The 21,844-nt window shown below is 52.0% G+C and overlaps 1 long non-coding RNA gene across 1 annotated transcript in view; it reads right to left on the bottom strand.

Annotated features, from left to right (window-relative positions):
* The window catches only part of LOC133354216 (uncharacterized), a 53,983-nt gene extending 32,516 nt beyond the window's left edge, over window positions 1-21,467 (bottom strand). The window contains exon 1 of the long non-coding RNA XR_009756550.1: window positions 21,266-21,467. This is a non-coding gene — a long non-coding RNA (uncharacterized LOC133354216). The remainder of the gene's footprint in view (window positions 1-21,265) is intronic.
* Window positions 21,468-21,844: the final 377 nt, after the last annotated feature.

Consider the following 21,844-nt stretch of genomic DNA (forward strand, 5'->3'; position numbering starts at 1 on the left):
TCAACACACTCCATATCAGTAACCCCAAAGCCTTTAAAGGAGAACATTTTTATAGTCGGTGACGTTTCAGGCGGTGGCCCTTCTGCTTAGAACATACAAAGGTAATAGCAGATACTAAGGGATGGAGACTGCACTTTGCACCATGGGACCTGACGAGCATTCAATGTTAAAACGATGTTTTGATTAACTGTTTTCACATTTGCATATTAACAGCTACCTAATACTAGCTGGGTTAGTGTAAGACGAACCCTTCAATAGTCACAAACTATTAGTCCGAAATAAATTCATTTATATGAAAAGTCAAATGATTAACTGTTGCTGGCACATTGCATTTTGGGAAGATTTGTTCTGTTGAGGACAAAGCACAATCCACTTAGCAATGCATTCCTGGGCTCAATCACCATCTCAATGAAAGGAATTCACATCGTCTCGGCTAAACACGGATTCTTCCCGGCGAGTCTAAATTACGTTTACGCGTTTATTGAACGGCGGTAACTTTGCATTAGGTGCTGTCTGTCCGCACTCTCCACTTTTCCATGCTCGATCATTATCCTTCACGGGCGCTGGAGATTGAACATTGGCAACGTCCAGAGGTGGACTTTTATCCAGCAGTGGACAGGACATGGACGAACATTTTTTTTTTAATTCGTGGAACCGAAAGCTCCACAATCTCAACGAAAAGCCGTCGCGTGTCCGGCAACGCTCCCCTTGAAACGAGAACGCGGCTCAGCTGGCCATTTGCGCCGAATTTCCACGGTTGATTGAAATGCAACGCTCCTTTTGCTTTGCTGGGAATGTGGCAGAGAGAGAGAGAAGGGACGCCGGTAGTGGCGGGGGGGGGGGGGTTGGTGCGGTTTGACGTGTGTAGGAGCGCGAGAGGAGACGTCTAGGGGCTTCCCAGATTGCTCCTCTCCTGACTGACGACCGACGAACGCGGCCACGGCTGTTGGCCGAGAGTGGCGAGTGCCCCTTTCGCGTCGCCCATCAAAGCGGCGCTTCGCAGCGCGTCCCCAAGCCCGCGGCGCGCGTCGTCTCTGCCCCGCGCCCGGTCTCGGGGAAGCGGACAGCTGCGGTTCGTGGCTCGGCCGAGTGATCGAAGTCGTCGCGTTCCGCCTCTAGAAATTTGGAAAAGATTTCAGTCTTAAGAAGAAAAAAAAACGATTCTTGTGCCCAGACATGGGAGAGCTTTGGGTCAGCTGATCAACAAATTGTTGTCTGTTTTGACGTTTCAAGGGGTACGTGGAGGGGGGAGGGGGGGGGGTTGATAGGCGGCATGGACGATGGAAGCAAAGAGAGACCCCCCCCCCTCGTCCCCCGTGTGGATCCGGCTGTCCCGCCGCGCGCCGCCGAGCGTGACGCTTCACGTCAGCGACGGCACACGGCCGCTTAATCCTCCAGCCGGGCTGCGCGTGCCAGACGTATTTCACTGCTGAGCGACCGTGACTCAATAAAGAGCTAATGAAATAAATAGTTAACAGCCCTGCACACGCGGGGGGGGGGGGGGGTAACCGCTGTCTCTTGGCCCGAATTACCGTTGGGATATGAAGGCGGCGAGCCCAAGGACGGCGAGTGCCATCGTGGGGGTCCGGGCTGGGGGCAGCCGGCGAGATGACAAAAACAAACTAACGCACGGCACCCAGAGGGCGATATCTAAACCAGAACAGCCTCATCTTCGTGGTTCTTTCGGTAAAGTCACGTCGAATGGAAATAATAAAATAATAAAAATAAAACATTATAAAATAATTCTCACCAGAATTAAAATAATTCTCACCAGAATTATTTTATAATAATAATTTATAATAATAAAATAATTCTCACCAGAATTATTGTATTATGTTTTAGTATTTTATTATTCCCATTCTACGTGACTTTACCGAAAGAATCAAGAAGATGAAACCCTGCAGTCACGAAAGCTTTAAATCGAAACAGAACAGCCTCCTCGCGAGAAACGAAGGACCATCGGAGAGGCGACCGCGTGTTTGGTTCGGTGTCAGCGCCGTCGCTGCAGCCTCACCACTGCGGACTAAGGGGAGGAGGGGAAAGTGGACACGAGAACGAATATGTTAGTTCCTTGCACCCAGGGCTCATACCATACCACTGCTATGTTTGCGAACGATGTGTGTGTACAAAACTAAAATGTGTAAAAAACACACGATGCAGCAGCATTTCTTTGTGTATTTTATAGAAGCATCGGCATTTATTGAAAAAAATGCATTGTTGTCAATAAATCACCACCGTCAGCAACTGCTGATGGTTTTTGTTGTTGTTACGTAATGCGCAAAGGCCGTGTGTGTTTTTCGCATTTGCGTGTCGTTTGAAACGTAACGCTTTTCTGGCCGGCGCCGTTATTCTGTTACCATTTATTTTTGGATATCTGCAGATTTGATTTCTGTTGACACCAGCCACCGCTAAGTTACGTAAACCATAAGGACGATGACTGAAGCTGATGATGATGATAATGACACCGATAATAACGACGATGGTGTAAACAGGCTGTAGGAATTAAAAAAACGAGATTTGTAGTAAGGCTTTTCCATCCAAGCCATAACAATTCCTGCCACCTCGTGTGAGATGTTAATTGATGTTGACACAAACAGAAGAGAGAGAACGCGGTGCACCGCGTCCTGCAATTAGCGCCTAATTGGTAACGCCGTACGAACTAGCGCGTGTGTGTTTTTCTTTACATACGCGGAATAATCTGCGGGAGGCCAAGTGCGTGAAACGTCGTTTCCTCGGAACAGCAGCGGGAGCAGCAGCAGCAGCTATCACATCTATTTCCCTCATGGTGGAATTTGAGTGTTACCTTGCTGCGTAGAGCCACACAGATCAACGATGATTAAACCACAGGTGTATTTTTTTTTTTGCAAATGTATCCATTTGCACCCATGGAACCCCCCCCCCGCCCTTCTCTCCCTGTGCACCTAACCGCGTGGTAATTACCGCGTGCAGAGCTCCCGTGTGCTTGTAAGTGGCTCTGGGTAATGAGGCGTGATCACCGCGTGCACGGCTTAATTACTCGCTGAATATTTTTTTACCGGGTCGCTGGCAGACACCGAAGTTATCCGGCAAGTGACCAGCGGTGGGCAAGGCCATAGAGGGGGGGGGGGGGCACGTTGGATGCGGTGTGCCGGAGCTCGGCGGATGAAATGAATCCCAAAGCCACGGTGGTGGTCGTATTGGTGGGGCACCGAAACGCCCAGTGGCGGGGGGTGGGGGGGGGCTGGATCCGAGCTGGAGAAAGGGGAAGGAAGAGGGAGGGGGTGGAGGGGAAGAGGCGGAGGGAGGGAGGGAGGGGAGGCTGTATGCTGTTTGTAATCATTATAATGAGCAGCTAGGTATCATTCGCGGATTCTCTTCCGTGTGTTTCCACTCGTGGGACCAGGCCCTAAGGGGCCGTCCATAAATGACGTCACGCACCTAGGGGGTTAGACATTTGGAGACGATGTGTGACGAGGGGGGGGGGGGTTGAGAAATGTGACGTCACATCAAAATGCGCAACTATAAATAAATATAGACAACACGTTCTACTTAATTAAATAGACTTTTTAATAAATGTTTTCTCCTACAACATCAGAGTGCAGCGCCACATTACATACGCACTATACAATAGCAATAGTTTAAAGCGATTTGAAGCATGTTTTATATATTTTGGGGGGGGGGGGGGCAGAGCTTTGTGACGTCATATTCGAGGAGGGGGTCTGACTTTTTGTGACGCCGTGTGACGAAGGGGAGGGGGGGGGGTCAAAAATCGTCCAAAATCGCGTGACGTCATTTATGAACGGCCCCTAATGACGAGTCGCCAGTGCCTGGCCACGACCCAGGCAAGCTTCTGTGACAAGCGCACTCACCGCCTGGCGAGAACCAGACCTGGAGGCACGAGCCTTTGCTCCACCGCTCCGGCATTGAACGACCCTCGCAGCGAGCTTGGGGCCGACACGCCGTGTAGAGCTCCTCCGCTTAACTCCGACTTCGTGGTCGCGTTCGTGCATCGCGTCCTCCATCCGCGAGCTCGGTATGCCCTCCTGGCGCAATTGAAGGGGCTGAGCGATTTCTAGATTTTAAGTTTCCGTGACTGCAAGGATCCATACTCTTTGGTTTTTTCGGTAAAGTCACGTGGGTGAAAAAATAAATGAAGGGAAAAAATCACGACGTTTCGATTGCAACACAAGCAATCATCATCAGGTGTGACAACGACAGCAAGAATATTTTTTACAGTAAATTTTTACAGTAATTTTTTTATTGCTGTGGTTGTCACACCTGATGATGATGATTGCTTGTGTGGCCATCGAAACGTCGTGATTTAATTTTTTTTTATTTCATTTATCTTTTCACCTACGTGACTTTAGCGAAAGAGCCAACGAGTATGGGGCTGAGCGACTTTCGCACGGCAGCGCGTCCACATCTGGAATGGAGGCAGCCCCGAGTGAAAAAGCGTCCAGGAGACGGAGCGATGAAATCAGTTCATGTATGCACGAACGTATGTTGACCTTCTTTCGCACCGTACAAAGTCAACCGTACTTTTCGGAGGTGCGAGGGAAGGACAAAAAAACGAACACAAAAAAGCAGTTCTCAAGAAATTAGTTTTCGATCTAGGTTTAAAAGTGCATAGCCTCCAAATTTCGATTTATAAGTAGTACTAATCACATACCTGCATTTCCCATATCCCCTCCCTTTGATGCTGTTAATCCTGCATAATGCACGGGCATACGTAGTACTAATCACATACCTGAATTTCCCATAAATATGCTAAATTCCTCTTGATATGCAAATTCCTTTGTCAAGGCGCTCTTCCCTCTCCAACCCAGCTGAAATATACTCTGCCAAGCCTGATGGTGTTCATTCAGACGCTGTCTTTCTGACAGACCTGTTCTTCACCTGAGGACGGCTGCTTGCGTTGTGGCCGAAACGTCGTGAGAATGATTTTATTATGTTTTATTTTTATTATTATTTTATTATTTCCATTCTACGTGACTTTACCGAAAGAACCAAGAAGATGCATAGCCTCCAGTGGCTTCCTAATATCAGAAGCGCATCTGAAAGCAAACGATGCGATGACCGATGCTTTCGGCAAGACATTTTCGTTCTACACGCGCCGACGACCCGGCTCGAGCGACGCACACGCGTGTCATGGTTCAGTGCGCTCCCGTGGTAAAAAAAATCGTTTCGCCGGTAAAAAACAAAAAATCGAATCTCAGCGAAACAAAACTGGTAATGAGGCAGCACAGACGGAGTGCGTTTGTTGTCGTCAGAAGCGAGGAGGAGGAGGAGGTTTCCTCCAGCGTCGTGTTCCGCTCCCGCTCTGCGCGAACCATTCCGCTGCTAATTGCGCACGGAACTGTCGTCGTCAACACTTGAGCACTTTACTTTTCTTTGCCTTTCAAAGGCAGGCCGTGTTCTTGCCGCGCACAGCAGGAAAGATTTGAAAAAAATGCGTGGCGAATGTTGCCGTGAAACGCGGGGTTTTTTTCTTTTTCGAGATTCGTTTTGTGCTGAGAATGTATTCACGGTCATTGCTGCTGCCATCGCGATCATCGTCGTCATCATCGGTATCATCAACGTCATTGTCTGATGTATCTACGTATGTTGAACTTCTTTCACACCGTACAAAGTGCTAATCGAAGGTATGGGGGAAGGACAACACACGTAACGCAAATAATATATATGTGAGAAAACATACGGAAGCAGTCGGCTTCCTAAAACCCCATGGCGTTCCACCCAGAACAAGAGAGATCACAGACAAAGATCCCCCGTATAGCCTTTTAAATATTCCTTAGGCAAGGGCCCTTAAGAAATGAGTTTTCAAACTAGTGGGTTCCTAATATCGGAAGGAAGAGCATTGCAGATGACCGCAGAAGCGCATCTAAAAGCGTGCGATGCAGTGATGATCCTTTGTTCGATGTCGAGCCCAAAGCCACTGCGAGGATGACCGGAGTTCGCTTGATGGTTCATGCTCATTGACGAAGATCAGCGAGGCATTGTGGTTTATTTTCTTGGTTCTTTCGGTAAAGTCACGTAGAAGGGAAGTAATAAAATAATAAAAATAAAACATAATAAAATTATTTTATTACTTCCCTTCTACGTGACTTTACCGAAAGAACCAAGAAGATGAATCCCTGCAGTCACGAAAGCTTTAAATCGCATTGTGGTCTGTTGCTGGCAAGCACTTTGTAATTGGCGTGCGGGTGCTGGGCGGATCATTACATTGCAGGGTCGCGAGAGGTGACGGGATGCTTGGGGGAGGTCTTCATGCAGCAGTTGATCGTGGCTGATGATGAAGACGACGATGTTCATGGCTGTGCCCTGGGGCCGTACACACGGTGTGTATTCTCGCACAGGTCTTGGCGACACGAGGCTTGGAAGGGCTTTGTGTAGCGTGTGGGTAGCGACGCGTGGCAGCGCTGTGCCGTCCTGTGTGCGCCGTGTGTAGGCGTAGAGGAGAGTCCCGGTGGGAGGCTGGCATGTGTGTCCACAGTAATGGGCAATTGATTTAAATAGACGGGTCAAATCAGTGCCAATAATAGGCTCCCTGTCGTCAATAGCCGGGCCAAAAGGATCCATCACTATTTCTCGCCTTTTAAATGTGTTCCTACAAAACGCAATCGATGGGTTTTCGGAGCCGGCGACGTAGCTCACTCAGTTTTATTTTCCCGTCCTCGTCGCGAGTTTGAAGGAGTGCATGGATTTTCAAGATTTGATTCACGGCCACCGTCGGCCCAGGGGCTTTTACTGTTCGCAAACAAATTCCAAGATCAATCCAAGGCATGATTTCAGCGCTCCGTCTTCACAGCGGCTGTCCTCTCGGGCTCGTCTCCCTCCTTCGGCTGACACTCAGTCGTGAGTCTCGACGTGCAACCATCGTCCCTTCTCGTGACGTAGTCCTGCCCAAGTCCGCACGACTGTCGACCGACTTGACTACGGACTCCAATCCACGTGTTCCTCCTTCCGTCTCTCTGTGCTATTCCAAGCATGCGCCTCTCCGTGCTTTTCGGCACACGTTTCACAACGTTCATTGCCATTACGAGAGATTATAGCATCCTCCGTGGCACCTGCTCGTGGTGACGCTTCTACGATCTCTGCCCAAACACGCCCAGCGGGCGGGCGACCGCGGCCAAAAATTGCGTTCGCCGGTAATCGGTAAAGCCGAGCGCTTCGGTGACTCGTGACGCCTGCGCCGGAGTGGCACGACCGTGCAGGCGTCGAGATCAGTGGCCCACCGAGATCTCACCCCGGTCCAAACCCTCACATCCACACGTCTCTGTCCACCACCACAGCCGCGTCACCCTCGCCCCCCTCGTCCCCCACCCCCCTCCCAGCAAAGCGTGGCCGCGCCGATATCTACGCTCAACCCAGCTGCCACTTCCTTCTGACAGTGACGCATCTGGCAAATCGGATATTTGTTCTGTGGAATTTAAACAGCTGTCACGTTCCTGAGGCGTGCGCGAGGAGGAGGAGGCTGCGGCTTGTCTCCCTGTCTCCCGTAGCTCACACAGCGCTGCCCTGCGCACGTTCCATTTCCCTTTCGCTACCCACTCGAAATGCGACTTTGAAAATTATCTCTTAGATTTCGCCGCCACCACCGCCGCTGCTGCTGCTGCTGCTGCTGCTTCTGCCTCTGCTTGTGGCGACTGCTGCTGCTGCTGCCTCCTCCGGATGAATCGCCCCCCGTGTGAATTGCACAATGTGTGGCTTCATAGGGGAGTCTTTCATGACGTGTTTGAAGCATCCGGCTCCCCCTCCGTATATTTTATGCTGAAGCCAACACGATCTCATCGCAATGGGAAGAGTCTCACGGAGGCAAGCCGCACGCTGGCTGCTTTTACTGACAAACATCCGTCTTGAAAAAAAAAAGCCTCTACACTGCGGCGAAGTTTGAATTAGGAGCATTTCCAGCGCCGTAAAGGCCCTCCTGGGTGGTAATAAATAGAAACACAAATCAAACCGGCGTATACATCTTCGTTATTCACGCATTGATTTCTGCAACTGTTGTCTATGGGAGGACGTAAGTAGGAGTCATTAGGTCGTTAGCAGCCTAGAGGAGGAGGAGGGGGACGTTATGATGTTTGGAATTTGCGAGGGGGTTGGTGCAGCAGAGGAGGTGCAGCACCACACAAACGTTGCCCACGGGGTTGTAGGCAACTTCCCCGCAACTGCGTCGTGGTAACTTCACACTGCTGCTGCTGCTGCTTTACGATTGGGTTTTGGAGCGGTGGCTCAGCGGTTAGCGCGCGATGTCCAACAGTTTTGCTGCTGGGAGACTCTCAGCGGTTGGGGGCGAAACGTCAGACACCGCGCCGAGCGACACGCGGCACGACCAGAACAATGGAGAACTTCGCCGCGCAATCCACGAAACCCAACCCAGTGGTTCCCGGTCGCTGCTAACATCAGTGGCGAGTGAGCTTGCAACATTCAAAGCTGGTTACCTCGTATCCCCGTGACAACAACGCCCAATACTCCCAGGCGGCCTCCCATACAAGTACGAACCAAGCTTCAACCCTGCTATAATTTCGAAGATCCGATAGCATCGGGCTCATTCGAGCCGATTTGGTGACAGTGTGTGTGTGTTAGGAGCGAGTGGTGGTGCAGCAGGAAGCACAGACTTAGAACGAAACAGATGCAGTTTAATACGTTGGCTTTCGCGACCAATATCATCCATCATACAATCCGCCTGTTGCCTGATGAAGCTAGTTGTAATTGCTGGTGAAACGTCATACTCAGATTGCAAATGTTGTGGCTTTGCTCTCCAACACACCGGTGTGTTGTACTAGTAACATATTGGCACGTTCTGTGTACGTGACAAACCTTACTCGTTGGCTGTGTCGGGTGGTGGCGGGTTTAACGACACATTTATATTTACGCGATCTAACACAAAAAAAACTGTATTATGGATAAACAGACGCAATCTCAGTCACTGTCTGTGCCTCTGTTTGAGAGACACACAACAACTACTGAACACTTTTTCGATTTAAAGCTTTCGTGACTGCAGGGATTCATCTTCTTGGTTCTTTCGGTAAAGTCACGTAGAATGGAAACAATAAAAATAATAAAATAAAACATAATAAAATAATTCTCACGACGTTTCGGCCACAACGCAAGCAGCCGTCCTCAGGTGAAGACCAGGTCTGTCGGGCTGCTTGCGTTGTGGCCGAAACGTCGTGAGAATTATTTTATTATGTTTTATTTTATAATTTTTATTGTTTCCATTCTACGTGACTTTACTGAACAGTATTTTATTTTTACCAGGTAAGGCCCACTGAGCTATAGAGCTCTTTTTCTGAAGCGACCTGGCCATCACAAATTATAGCTCAACGGAGTGGCTTGGCATGTGGACATTTATAGCAACCAAATACTGTCAACGCATGTTTTTAAACGTGGAGGGAGAGAAAAAAATCCACGCGACCACGGGGAGAACATGCAAACTCGAAATCTACAGCAGGCGTCTGCATCGGGATCGAAACCACGACCTCCTTTACACCAGGCGAGGGAGTTAACATCTCGCCACGTGGCTTTCAGAAAATGTGGCCATGTGAAAGTTGATTCCTGGAGACGGCCACCGGTGACGAGTGACACGAAACATTCCTGGGTCTGGGTGAGTGTCTTCGTCTCCCCCCCCCCCTGCTAACCATCCCGCACCGACCAGAGTGGTGAAGTATGGTTAACCAACCCCCATGGCCGGCACGGCGGGAGGAGGGCTTCACCCAGCAAGGACGTGCGTTTGTACTGCTACTCTGTATTTTGGTTTAAACTGCACGAGTTGTATTCGTACCAATTGGAGTAACTTTTAATTTTCCATAACGAGGAGGGCTTCTCTCACGGGATTATGGGTACTGGGATCGAGCTGAGGTGCATAATGGGTACTGGCATTGAGCCGAGGGGAATTACGGCCGCTGGGTGGAGGCATTTTGATTTGGCACCGCGGAGGGACACGAGTGGGCATCCCACGTGGCGACCAGCGAGTGTGGTGCAGCATGAAGCCTAAACAAGTGTCTTAATTATACTGGTCAACACACTTTTTCTGGCATAAGGTATTCCAACGGTTTTAATGTAATTTTGGGGTGCTGATTCCAAATCTGGCATCAGTTTTTGTCTATCACATTAGGTTTTTGAGATATCAAATATTGCATTTTCAATAAAAACTGCAGAAGAAAAATATTAAATAAATGTGGATATCTATTTTGATTTAAAGCTTTCGTGACTGCAGGGATTCATCTTCTTGGTTCTTTGACTTTACCGAAAGAACCAAGAAGATGTGGATATCTACATAAAATGATAGTATAAACACACTATCCTAAAAATACAGCACCATATTTTAACACTAAAGCAGTCACTGACTCGCAACAACTTGCAATCATAAGTGACAGAGTTAATTTCGGGTAAAATAAATTAAAATGGGGTATGCCGATAGCACAAAAATGTATGTGATAGAGCAAATCTGAGATCAGATTTGGAATCAGCACCCTGAAATTAGTCTAAAACAGCTGCAAAAGTCCAGGCCAGAATTTTTTTTTTCTTGACCAGTGTTATTGACTTGAATCTTTCGTGACTGCAAGAATTCATATTCTTTGGGTCTTTCGGTAAAGTCACGCAGATAGGTTCAAAGAAAATAACAAAACACCACGGCGTTTCGATCCTGATGACGACCGCTTGTGTAGCGATCGAAACGTCGTAGTTTTTTTTGTTATTTTCTTTCAACCTATATCTACGTGACTTTACCGAAAGACTCAAAGAATATAATTGTTTTAATTGCACGGCTCCGTTCTCACCACAGGGGGTCTGCACGGGTGAAAGACGAGCCCGATTTGTGGTAAGGTAACACGCTGACTTAATCTAAAGAGGCGCAGTCTGATACCTGTAGTGTGGATAACGAGATTAGATGCGATATTGGCGGAGGGGGCGTGGGTGGATCTGCGCTATGTGAGGCCTCTTTAGAATGTCCAACAAGGACGCGTGCCTCCCCCTGCTCCTGCTGCTGCTGCTTCTGTTAAATGACCTGGAATGGCCCGATTCGGTAATAAGGAGTCCTGCAGCCTAATGCCCGGCGTTTCCCCTCGCCGTGCGATCTTAACGCGGCGAAGGCGGCGCAAACCTCACGGCTTCACGCGACCACAATGACAGCCGCCGTCTGAGCGGCTCTGACGCCACCGCGGCCCTTGTGCCAGGCTAGGTGCACATTGAGGCCGTGGAGCGTAGAGAGCCCTCGCTGCTGGCAGCAGGAGGAGGTCACGGGAGAGACCCCAGGTGCCATGGGGTTGGCTGACTTGAGACGACTGGGAAGGCGACACGTGTGCTCCCCGCAAGGATTGAAACAACACGCGCGACGCATCTATTCGCGCATTCATTAACGCGGCCTCTCATTTGATTTTGTGTGCGCATTGATTGAGCTAATTAAATATTCCAGCGGGGCTCAGTAGATATGCAAAGGCACATTTCGTGTTGTTGTTGTTGTCGCGTCCCCGGCGGTGTTTGCGGGGTCACGGACCGCGGCTCGGAAGCTCGGCCTCGTCGTGGTGGGACCACACGGGGGGGGGGGGGGGGGTGCGTTAGTGTCGCGGTTAGCGCGCTGCGCTACGAGCATGGTGATCGGATTTCGATGCCCGCTCACAGTCGACACCAGTGACGATTATTTGAACCGGTCCTGGGCCTCCCCTAGGTCGACTCAGCCTCAAATGAGTACCCTGGTGCGGTGTGTAAACATTGCCACTGGGGAGATAAAGGCGGCCGGGCGTGGTGCTGGTCACCCACCATCTCGTGTGCCTTGCCGGCCTTCATAGGTGCTTGCTAAGCAATACTTACCCCAACAGTCTGTTAAGATGATAAGAAGAAGATAAGAAGAAGGCTTTGACCAAATACGGTCACTGCATCGGGCATTTTCAGATGCGCTTGTGTGGCCGTCTGGAACGCTCTTCCGTCCGATATTGGGAAGCCATTCCAGCTACGCACTTTCAAATCTAGATTGAAAACTCGTTTCTTTAGAACTGATTTTTGTGTTTAGTTTGTTGTCCTTCTCCTGCACCTCCGATTAGCACGGTTGGCTACTTACTGTGCGAAAGAAGTTTAACATGCATACAATAATACAGAAGGTGTTCAGATGTTCAAACACCAAATAGACACCTTTATTACAAGGCATTAAATCTGCATTTTAAAAAACATGCAAACAAATATGTTTTGATAATGTATCCCATGCGTTGTCCTTGAAACTGATTGACCTGCACCAGATGCAGTCTCCTTGACGTGCGTGTGTGCGCGTGTGTGCGTGTGTACGTGTGTGTGTGTGCGTGCGTGTGTGTGTGTGCGTGTGTGTGTGTATGTGCGCGTGTGCGTGTGTGCGTGTGTGTGTGCGCGTGTGTGCGTGTGTGCGCGTGTGTGTGCGTGAGTGCGTCGGGCGGTAGCGCACTGCTCTGCGAAGCCGGCACCCCATGCAGTTTGTTACCGGGTCACGGCCAACATCAGCACCAAACGTGTGAACCTGCCTTCGGCTTCCCTGAGGTTGGCTCGGCCTTAAAATGCATGTACGTTGAACTTCTTTCGCACCGTACGTAGTCAACCGTGCTAATCGGAGTTCCCGTTGCGGTGTGTGAACATCAGCAGTGGGATAACAGGCGGCCGAGCGCGGTGATGCCCACACCGGCCCCACCTCGAGCCCCGCGCCGGCCTTCGTAGGTGCTCGCTAACAGCACTTGCCCCGACAGCGCTGTGGAGGCTACACACACGGGGGGGGACCGTTGCCTCTGTGTGTGTGCCTGGGCCACGCGGTTTCGCGTGCCAAGGACGCACGCCCCCCCCCTCCCCTCGCTCGCCCACCCGCCCCGCACGCCGAGCAGCGCTGCGTGCCGCTGAAAAGGCGCGCTAATGATTACAGAGGGAGGTCGCGATGAGTAAGACGACGGTGGTGGTGGTGGTGTAATTGTGGCCACGCTAATTGAGCGGAGGTGCTGCGATATGCGTCAGCTTTCAGTTGCCATGGCAGCCCTCCCCCCGCTCACCCCCCCCCCCGCCTCCCTCTTTCTTTTCACGTGGGATGCCGTGGTACCAAAAATATTCCAGGTGCACAGACAGACTGCTGCGTGCTCCTCGGCAACGAGACGCGTGGCTTTCAAAGTGCGGCACGGGAAACGAGGATCCCGTGCACGTGTCCGTGTGTGTGTCGCTTGTTGTTGCGGGGGAGCGGTGGTGGAGCGGTTAGCGCTCTGCGCTACGAACCCAGCCACCCGAGTTCGATTCCCGCTCCCGGCAAACACCAGCGACGTATACCTGAACCGGTCCCCTAGTTTGACTCAGCCTCAAATGAGTAGCAGCAGCAGCACAAGCAGCAGCACAAGCAGCAGCAGCAGCCAACATCAGCACCAAAGCACAAGCAATAGAAGCAGCAGCAGAACCAGAAGCAGCAGCAGCACAAGCAGCAGCAGCAGCCTCCCCTGTGATGTCCGCGGCCTGCTGCTACAGATCAAGCTCGGCTCGTGTCGGCACATCCCGGCGTCTTGAGCCCAGCGGCTGCTAATTTTCAAAGAGGCTCCCCCCTGTATACCGGGGGCGCTACGCTTGAACATCTCCCTCGCGGGCTTCTCCGCAACACCCACCCCTAACCACCCCCTCTGTGCGTTGCTTTCTTGCAGTGCGATGTGGTCAAGGTGTATGCTGTTGTCGATGCCGTCGGTGCTGCTGTGGTGATGGTGGCGATGCTGTGGCAGTGTCACGGTGATATTTGTGGTGATTGAGTGATGCTGCGGTGATGTGATGGTGATATTGGTGGTACCGTGGTGAGGCTGTGGTGGTGCAGTGGCGATATTGGTGGCGATTGAGTGATGGTGTCATGGTGTTTCTGGTGATAGCAGTTGTGTGATGCCACATTGGCAGCAGCAGCTACTGCTGCTGTGAGGGCTCTAATTACGGAACCCTTTCTACTAGCATAGCCTCCACCACCACACCCACTGCTCTTACCACCACCACCATGAGCCACGATCTATATCCACTGCTGGCTAAAGACCTCCCGAAGCCGTCTATCTGTCACGATCGTGCAACACGACAATCCACTTAGTCATCTGCACGCGAGCTCATTTCACCGCTGCCATTCTCATTGGGTTCACTCGCTCTGCCTCATCTTGATACCGGATTCATGCCGTGTTCATGCTTCATGATGCTAAACGGCTCGTGCGTCGACAAGTTGGTAGGCTACCGCTCCCTACATTCACACAACACACAGCCACGTCCACGTTCATCGCGATTGCTATTCTGCCCTTGCTTCTCCTGGACATCTGTGCAGAAGAGCTTCATAGCTCATCAAATTCCTGCCGCTCCAGTTGATTTGCTTACGGGGTCCTCCCCGGCACTTACCTTCAGTCGCTTTAACAATGGCAGCCGCAAATGAAAATGGCACCGGCGCAGCCCTGCGATGTGGTTGCTCACGCCACTGCTGCGGGAAGAGCTTCCACTCGGCGCAAACTCGAGCGGAATTTGTTCGACTCTTGCGCGTTGACCCGACGTGTTGGAAGAGGTGGACGGACCCCCAACACCATTGCCCCTCCGCACGTGACCTGCGGAGCAACTCACTGATACCGCTGGGTGGAAGCTGTGCGAGGGGTGGGGAGGGGGGCGGGATTTGAAAAATGTTCCCCATTGATGGAATCGAACCGGCTATCTCCGTACTTTAGATTTGAAGCTTTCATGACTGCAAGGATTCGTCATCTTAGGTTTTTCCGGTAAAGTCACGTAGGTAAAAAAGTAAAATAAAAATAATAATAGAATTAAATGATAATAAATGAAATTATTTTATTTCTATTATTATTTTTTACCTACGTGACTTTACCGAAAAAACCTAAGAGTATGATCTCCGTACTGCAAGTCCGGGGCGCTAACCATAACACCGTGGAAGCTCAGTTATGGAACTGATGTCTCTGAAGTGATCATTATCGTTTTAGCGTTCTCGTGGCGTCACTGGGGGGTCGTTAGCGGGCTAAGTGCCCTGCCACGCAGGTGTGCGGTCTCACGTGGCCCGTCCACGGTGGCGGCCGCGGCGGTGGTCGCCTGCGGACGACGGCTCGCGTTCGAACGCGACGTCTGTGGGCACGCGGGGCGCCGTCGTCGTCGTCGAACGAAAGGAGAGATGCGGATAGTTCGGTGCCAGCGCGATGAGATAAAAACGACACCAAAAATGCCCCCAAATCACGATGCGCCGTGGCTTTGTTTTGTGCCAGCCGAGCGACATTGTGGCCCAAAAAATTGTATTTAGCCAATTTAAGCCACGTGGAACACACGGGCATTATTGGGTGAAGGGAAGTGATTACCAGCCGCCCGCGGATTTGCAATAGGCCTGACAGCTGCAATAAAAGCAAGCTTCCATTAATCTGGCCGTGTAATTCTGCTCTGCGGATTTAGCAAATATGTATATGTATATAATCAAAAGGTCACAGCCCACCACTGCCATTACACTCAAAGTGTAAAATTGGAAGCTGAGAAAATTATTTCCAGTGTCTAAGCCGTTTGATAAAATGCAGAAAACGTTTTGGATATCTTTGGAGCATGATAGTTAACTGTTTACGTGATTGTTATGGCGTCCTCTTTAACAAACTACAGTTTATGTCCAGAATGCAGCAGCAAATGTGAGTGACCTTTGAACCCCAGTGCTGCCACTGTCAGCGGGGTTTTTGTGGGCCGCGATGGCCACCCCCGCCCTCCATTCAAGGCCCGAGGGGGGATTTGAAAACGTCGTAACATGGTGAAAAATCTAGAAAAATGTATGTTTCATGAAACACTTCCTGGTGCAGGAAAGCCTGTGAGACCTTTCAAACCATCATCAACCACAATACCTTGTTCATCTTGTCAAGGAGCAATAAACCATCGGTCATCCTCGCAGCGACTTTTGGCGAGACATCGAACAAAGGACGGCCACTGAAACGCACGCTTTTAGATGCGCTTATGCGGTCATCTGCAATGCTTTGTACGGTGTGAAAGAAGTTCAACATACGTAGATACATCAGACAATGACGTTGATGGTACCCATGACGACGACGATGATCGCGATGGCAGCAGCAATGATCATAAACAAATTCTCAGCACAAAACGAATCTAGAAATAGAAAAAACCCCGCGTTCCACAGCAACATTCGTCACGCATTTCTCAAATCTTTCCTGTTGTGCGCGGCAAGAACACGGCCTGCCTTTGAAAGGCAAAACATTTAAAGTGCTCAAGTGTTGACGACGAGAGTTCCGTGCGCAATTAGCAGCGGAATTGTTCGCGCAGAGCGTGAGCGACGTAACAGCGGCACGCCGAGTCAGCGGAACACGACGCTGGAGGAAACCTCCTCCTCCTCCTCGTTTCTGACGACAACAAACGCGCTCCGTCTGCGCTGCCTCATTACCAGTTTTGTTTCGCTGAGATTTGATTGTTTTACCGGCGAAATTATTTATTTCCACGGCAGCGCACTAAACCATTACACGCGTGTGCGTTTCTCGAGCCGTGTCGTCGGCGCGTGTGGAACAAAAATGTCTTGCCGAAAGCATCGGAGGGATAATTTACAACGCAGAAATGTCTCGCGCCGTCGGTCGCGGTATTGATTAGAAAATAATTGCGCTATTCAGGACGCGATTTCCGACCGCGCTGCGGGGTTGTTCGGCACGACATCCGACGTTTCCCGCCGCATGCTGGGAAGCGACGATTTCAGCGCACGTGGAGCGGTGAACGTCGAACGTCTGTGACAAAACGACACGAGCAGACGTCGCAGTGCCGGAGGGCACAGCCGCAGTGACACCGATGCGGCAGTAATTGTGTCCTGTGTCTAAACCAACACTAAAACTATTTTTATTTTACCAGGTAAAGCCCACTGAGCTATATCACTATTTTTCAGAAGCGACCTGGCTGTTACAAATGATAGCTCAACGAAGCGGCCTATCAAGTGGAAATGTAGAGCAGCCAAATATTCTAAACGCACATTGATTCTAAATGTGGAGGGGAAAACAGGAGGACCCAGAGTAAAATCCACGTGACCACGGGTAGAACATGCAAACTTCAGATACGCAGGCTTCAGCGTAGGGATCGAACCCGCGACCTCCTGTATACCAGGCGAGTTAGTTAACATCTCCCAGCCACCGTGTTGATCAGTGGCGTCGGGTGGTTAGCACGGGGTCCTCGTGCAAGGAGTGAAATTGGGCTGCTGCCCCCCCCCCCCCCGCCTCTATAACTTCTCTACGTAGTCCGGTCACCCGAACTCCCCCCACTCTCGGTGGGCCCTGGTGCAGTTGCACCGCCTGCACACACTCGACAGCCGCCCCACTGCTCTCGTTAAAACACGCAATAGAAACCTCCGTCACCCACGCCTCGATGAGTGGTCAACTTTGATCAATCTCAACATTTAAAGCACGTGGTTATTAACAAGGGCTTTCATTCAACGATTGATTTATATCAGGGGGTGGGGACGGGACGTGACCCCCACACAGCCACGGTCACTGCCACTCGCAGAGGCCACCCCCTGGGCACAGGACGAGAAGCCAAGGATGCCAAGCGGCCCACAACAAACGGTACGAATAAAGTTGCAATTGAGTCAGAGGCTTCTCGCTCAAATCGAAGCAGTGCTCATGAATGTTTAGAACAGCCTAGAGCCAGTGGTGGAAATTCAACATTTCTATGGCAGGGGCGGGTGTCTTCATAGGATAATCACCCCACAAACATCGTGGTCATTTGATCGACTCTGGAGGGACGGTGGGCTAAGTTAACCCCCCAGCCAGAATGTGAACTCACAACCTTTCCAATTGCGAGCCGCTCACTCAACCGCTGGAGTTGTGACCTGCATTGTGGTTAGTGGGTTGGTGAGTGAGTGTGTAATTGTGACCTGCAGTGTGGTGAGTGGGTGGGTGTGTAGGTAGGTGGGTGAGTGAGCGTGTAGTTGAGGCGTAAACATTATCTGAACCGGTCCTAGGCCTCCCCTAGGTCGACTTAGCCTCGACATAACCGCTAGGGAGACAAAGACGGCCGGGCGTGGTGCTGGCCACCCACCCCCTCGTGAGGTCGTGCCCTCATTCATAGGTGCTCGCTAACAGCGCTTGCCCCAACAGTAGCAGTGTGGTGGTTGGCCTCAACGAATTAAGTTGGAACTCTGGCCGGGATCCAGTGTAGGGGGAGCCACAGGTGCCCGTGAGGTATGAAGAGGCGGCGAGACTTCTCCGAGACACTCCTCGAGGTGTCCACGCGGGGTCCAACGAAGCCCAAGGGGCACGGCCACAACTCAACGGCGCCGGGCGCTCCTGGCGGAGTGAACGCCTTTGAAGGGCCCTTTGCGTCAAACAAAACTGACCCTCGACATTACGGAAACCACGCAAGCTCCGGCTGCGACGTCTCTGGGAGCGGCTCTCTGTCTCTCTTTCTGGTGTGTATCCAGCTTAAACAAAATTCGGTTCCTGAAGAAGCCCCCAGCACGTGGAGCGACACGTCGGACATCGTGCCGAACAACGCGCGGTACGAACCGTGAGCACATCGGAGAGCCGCACAGCTGCACAGCCACGGAAACCCGCGGAGTGATAGCGATGTCTGCGAGAGGGGGTGTTGTTTTCAGCATAATCGGCCACGGTTACCATCATTGTTACTGTCATCCTGACTGATCACACATTGTATTCATTTGGCGAAAACATCTTGCGCTCGAAGTAACCTTGTGGCTTTTTGTTGCTGTATGCACGACGTTGAACTTCTTTCGCACCGCACGTATCAGCAGCAGCAGCAACAGCAGGCAGCAGCAACAGCATCGTCAATGTAAACGCGACCACGACCCATCCCGAGGATGCGACGGTGACGACGAAGCAACGGACGCCGGCGCCCGTGGATTCTCCGCGGCATCGGGGAGGGAGGCGCTCGCGGTGGCTCTCCCGCTCCCCCCGGGTTGACATTCCAGGCACGGAGACACCTGGCGCCGCTCAAAGCCCCAGACTGAGAGGCGCTATCGTTTCAGCGGCGCTGACATTTAAGCCAAGCAAATAAACACCCCGCCATATGGTCGCGTCCGCGCTAATTTTAATAAACTGCGCCCGCCCGAGGCGCTAAATCCTGCCGGTGATTAGCTGCGGCAGGCACCAAATCAATTAAATGTTGAACTACAAGCTGAGCAGCTGCAGCGTGCGTAGCTCCGAGTGGCTCAGCGTGGCTCCGTGCTGATCGCGTGGCTCCGCACGGATCGCGTGCCTCCACGTGGATCGAATGGCACCACGTGACTCCACGTGGTTCCAACGTAGATCACGTGGCTCCACATGGATCGCGTGCCTCCACGTGGATCGAATGGCACCACGTGGCTCCACGTGGTTCCAACGTAGATCACGTGGCTCCACATGGATCGCGTGGCTCCACGTGGCTCCAACGTGGATCGCATGGCTCTACGTGGCTCCACATGGATCGCATGGTTCCACGTGGCTCCAACGTGGATCACGTGGCTCCACGTGGCTCAAACGTGGATCGCGCGGCTCCGTGTGGGCTCCGCACGAATCACGGGCCTTCCGACCGTGCCGGACGTTGTTTACGTTTCAGAATGTAACGTTTTGTTGCAAAATTTGCCCCGTTGGTAAGATGCGTTGTTGTGTTTTTTTGTGTTACTGCACCTTTGTGGACGGCCGTGTCGACGCGGCCCGCAAAAGCGCGGCCCTTTAAAAAAATAAAAACGCGAGAAGCGAGCAGCCGAATGTATCGCGGAGAGCAAAAGCGGCGCGTGTGTTGTCATCAGGAGCTCGGCGGCGATTTGTGTTCTAGAAGTCTCTTGCATTGGATTTACTGTCCTGCCCGTAGCAATTTCAATATTTCTCATTAAAGCCTTAGAGTAAAAGACACATATCCATTTGAATATATTTAATAAGAAGACAAAAACCACAACTAAACCTCTGATTTCGTTAACAAAAGCACTCTGTCTGCTCTAAGCCGCTCTTGATCGTAATCTGGAGATATGAGGCATCCTCCCATGATCATTCTTCATACACTTAAAAATGTAATAATAATGATGATGCAGCCCCATTGTCAATCCTCTGTCGGGTTGAAGGTCTCTCAAACACCCCGTCGGACGTGGGGATTGTTTTGTTCCACCATACTTCACCACTACGGTCAGTGCACATCGGTAGCCAAGCACAGGTGCAGGCATCACTCGCCTCTGATGTTAGCCGTGGCCAGGAATCGAACTCGGGTTCCCCGGTTCACGATGCCACCGTGCCACCCACGTCAGGGTGGGGGGGGGGCGGTAAAGAAAACTCCTCGCATAAATAAAATCCACCGAAATCTTTGCTGCCACTTTTTAAGAAATGTAAAGGGGTGATGTTTATTTTTTTATTTCCTTTTTTTCACAACTGGGCCCCCCACTTTGACAGCTTTGCAAAATAGAAATTAAAAAAACCTCTAAATCTCCCTCCGGTTTATTTTGATTGCAATAATGCATAGCGGTACCACCCACCGGTCCCGAATGTTGTTCCCGATAGTTTTATTTTCTAAAGGTTGCTCATGAATTAAAAAAAGGGCAAATGTATCAAAGCAACGCAGCAGAGAGCATGCGCCAGACAGGGCAACCTTTTTAGCCTCCCCCCTCCTCCTCCTCTCCCCCCGGAGGGGAGGGGTCGTTTGGATTTTGCTGCGGCACAAAGCCAAACATCGCGCTGTCATTTCAGCAAGCGCCGTTTGACGGAGGCCGCGTCGTGGGGAAGCGACGGCGGCGCGGGGCTCCCCAGGGCCCCTGCTGGGAGCCGCGCCGATGGCACCCGGCGGCTCCTCGCTCCGCGTGCCGTGGCAGAGACGCGACCGTCGTTGCCGGCACAGATCTCTCCAAGAACGTCGAATGAAGCTCGCCTCGTACGCGCGCAAATGCGAAGCCACGCATTTGTGTCTATGGATATTATTTATAACCAAGCGGGTGCCCGTCGAGACCGCGGGTCTCTCGTTTTGTACCGTGACGCCGCAATTATAAAACAGCGCTCTGTGGAACCTGTCGGAGCTCAGTCCGTCACCCGACGCAGGAGAGTTGCCGTTAAAAAGCGTAATCGGTGTCTCTCCTCTTTATACGTCCCGCGGCAAACGTCGTCCCCAAAAAGTGCTGCCGCGGTCAGATCGTTGGGGGGGAGGGTGGGAGGTTCCTGCGCGCTCGCTTAACGCAGCGCCACGGGGAAAGGTTCCCTCTCTCGCGCGCGAGCACTCATCCGAGCGAAGAGCGCCTTGCGCACCGGACGAACCCCCCATCACTAACGAGGGTCGCCGTCGCAGACGCGCTCACGTGGCGTCACGCAGGAGGGGAGTGCGGGCGGGCGCGCGCCTGTGAGTTTACCTGGCAGCGCGCGTGCGATCCCGAGTGCCCCCTTCTCTCTCTCGCTCCGTCTCCTCTCCGGAGTGTTCCATGGTTCGGGCCCGGCCCCCCTCTTCCTCCTCCGTGGATCGCGTGTTGCCGTCTCCCGGCGGCAAAGCGGCACGAGCCCGCGATGGGAGAGGGCACCGCGTCTGCTGCTCGCCCGCCCGCCCGCCGCGGAGACGACTCGAGCGCACGCACGCCGGCCCAGCGGGTGGGGGGACGCAAGGACGGAGCGAGAGGAGCGGATCGCGCGGGGAGGAGGTGCGACGTGAGGAGAAGGGAGCGGGGGAGGGAGGCTCGGAGGCGGTGGAGTGAGATGGAGAGGGGGAGAGAGGTGAGCATGAGAGAAGCCGGAGGGCACGGTGGTGGGGTGGGTGGGGGAGACGGTTGGTGTGGGGCTATGAGAGAATAGTAGATGATGAAGAGGGGGGGGGGGAGAATGGAGTGGTGGGGGGAGAGAAGAGTGGTGGAGATGGAGTGGGAGGAGGGGAAGACTGAGTGGGAGGTCGGGGGGTCATGGGAGGGGGGGAATGAAGATCAAGAGAGAGAGAGAGAGGC

This window comes from Lethenteron reissneri, chromosome 46 (genome assembly GCF_015708825.2).
Source record: "Lethenteron reissneri isolate LAM-NWPU_2019-01 chromosome 46, ASM1570882v1, whole genome shotgun sequence".
Lineage (NCBI taxonomy): Eukaryota > Metazoa > Chordata > Hyperoartia > Petromyzontiformes > Petromyzontidae > Lethenteron > Lethenteron reissneri.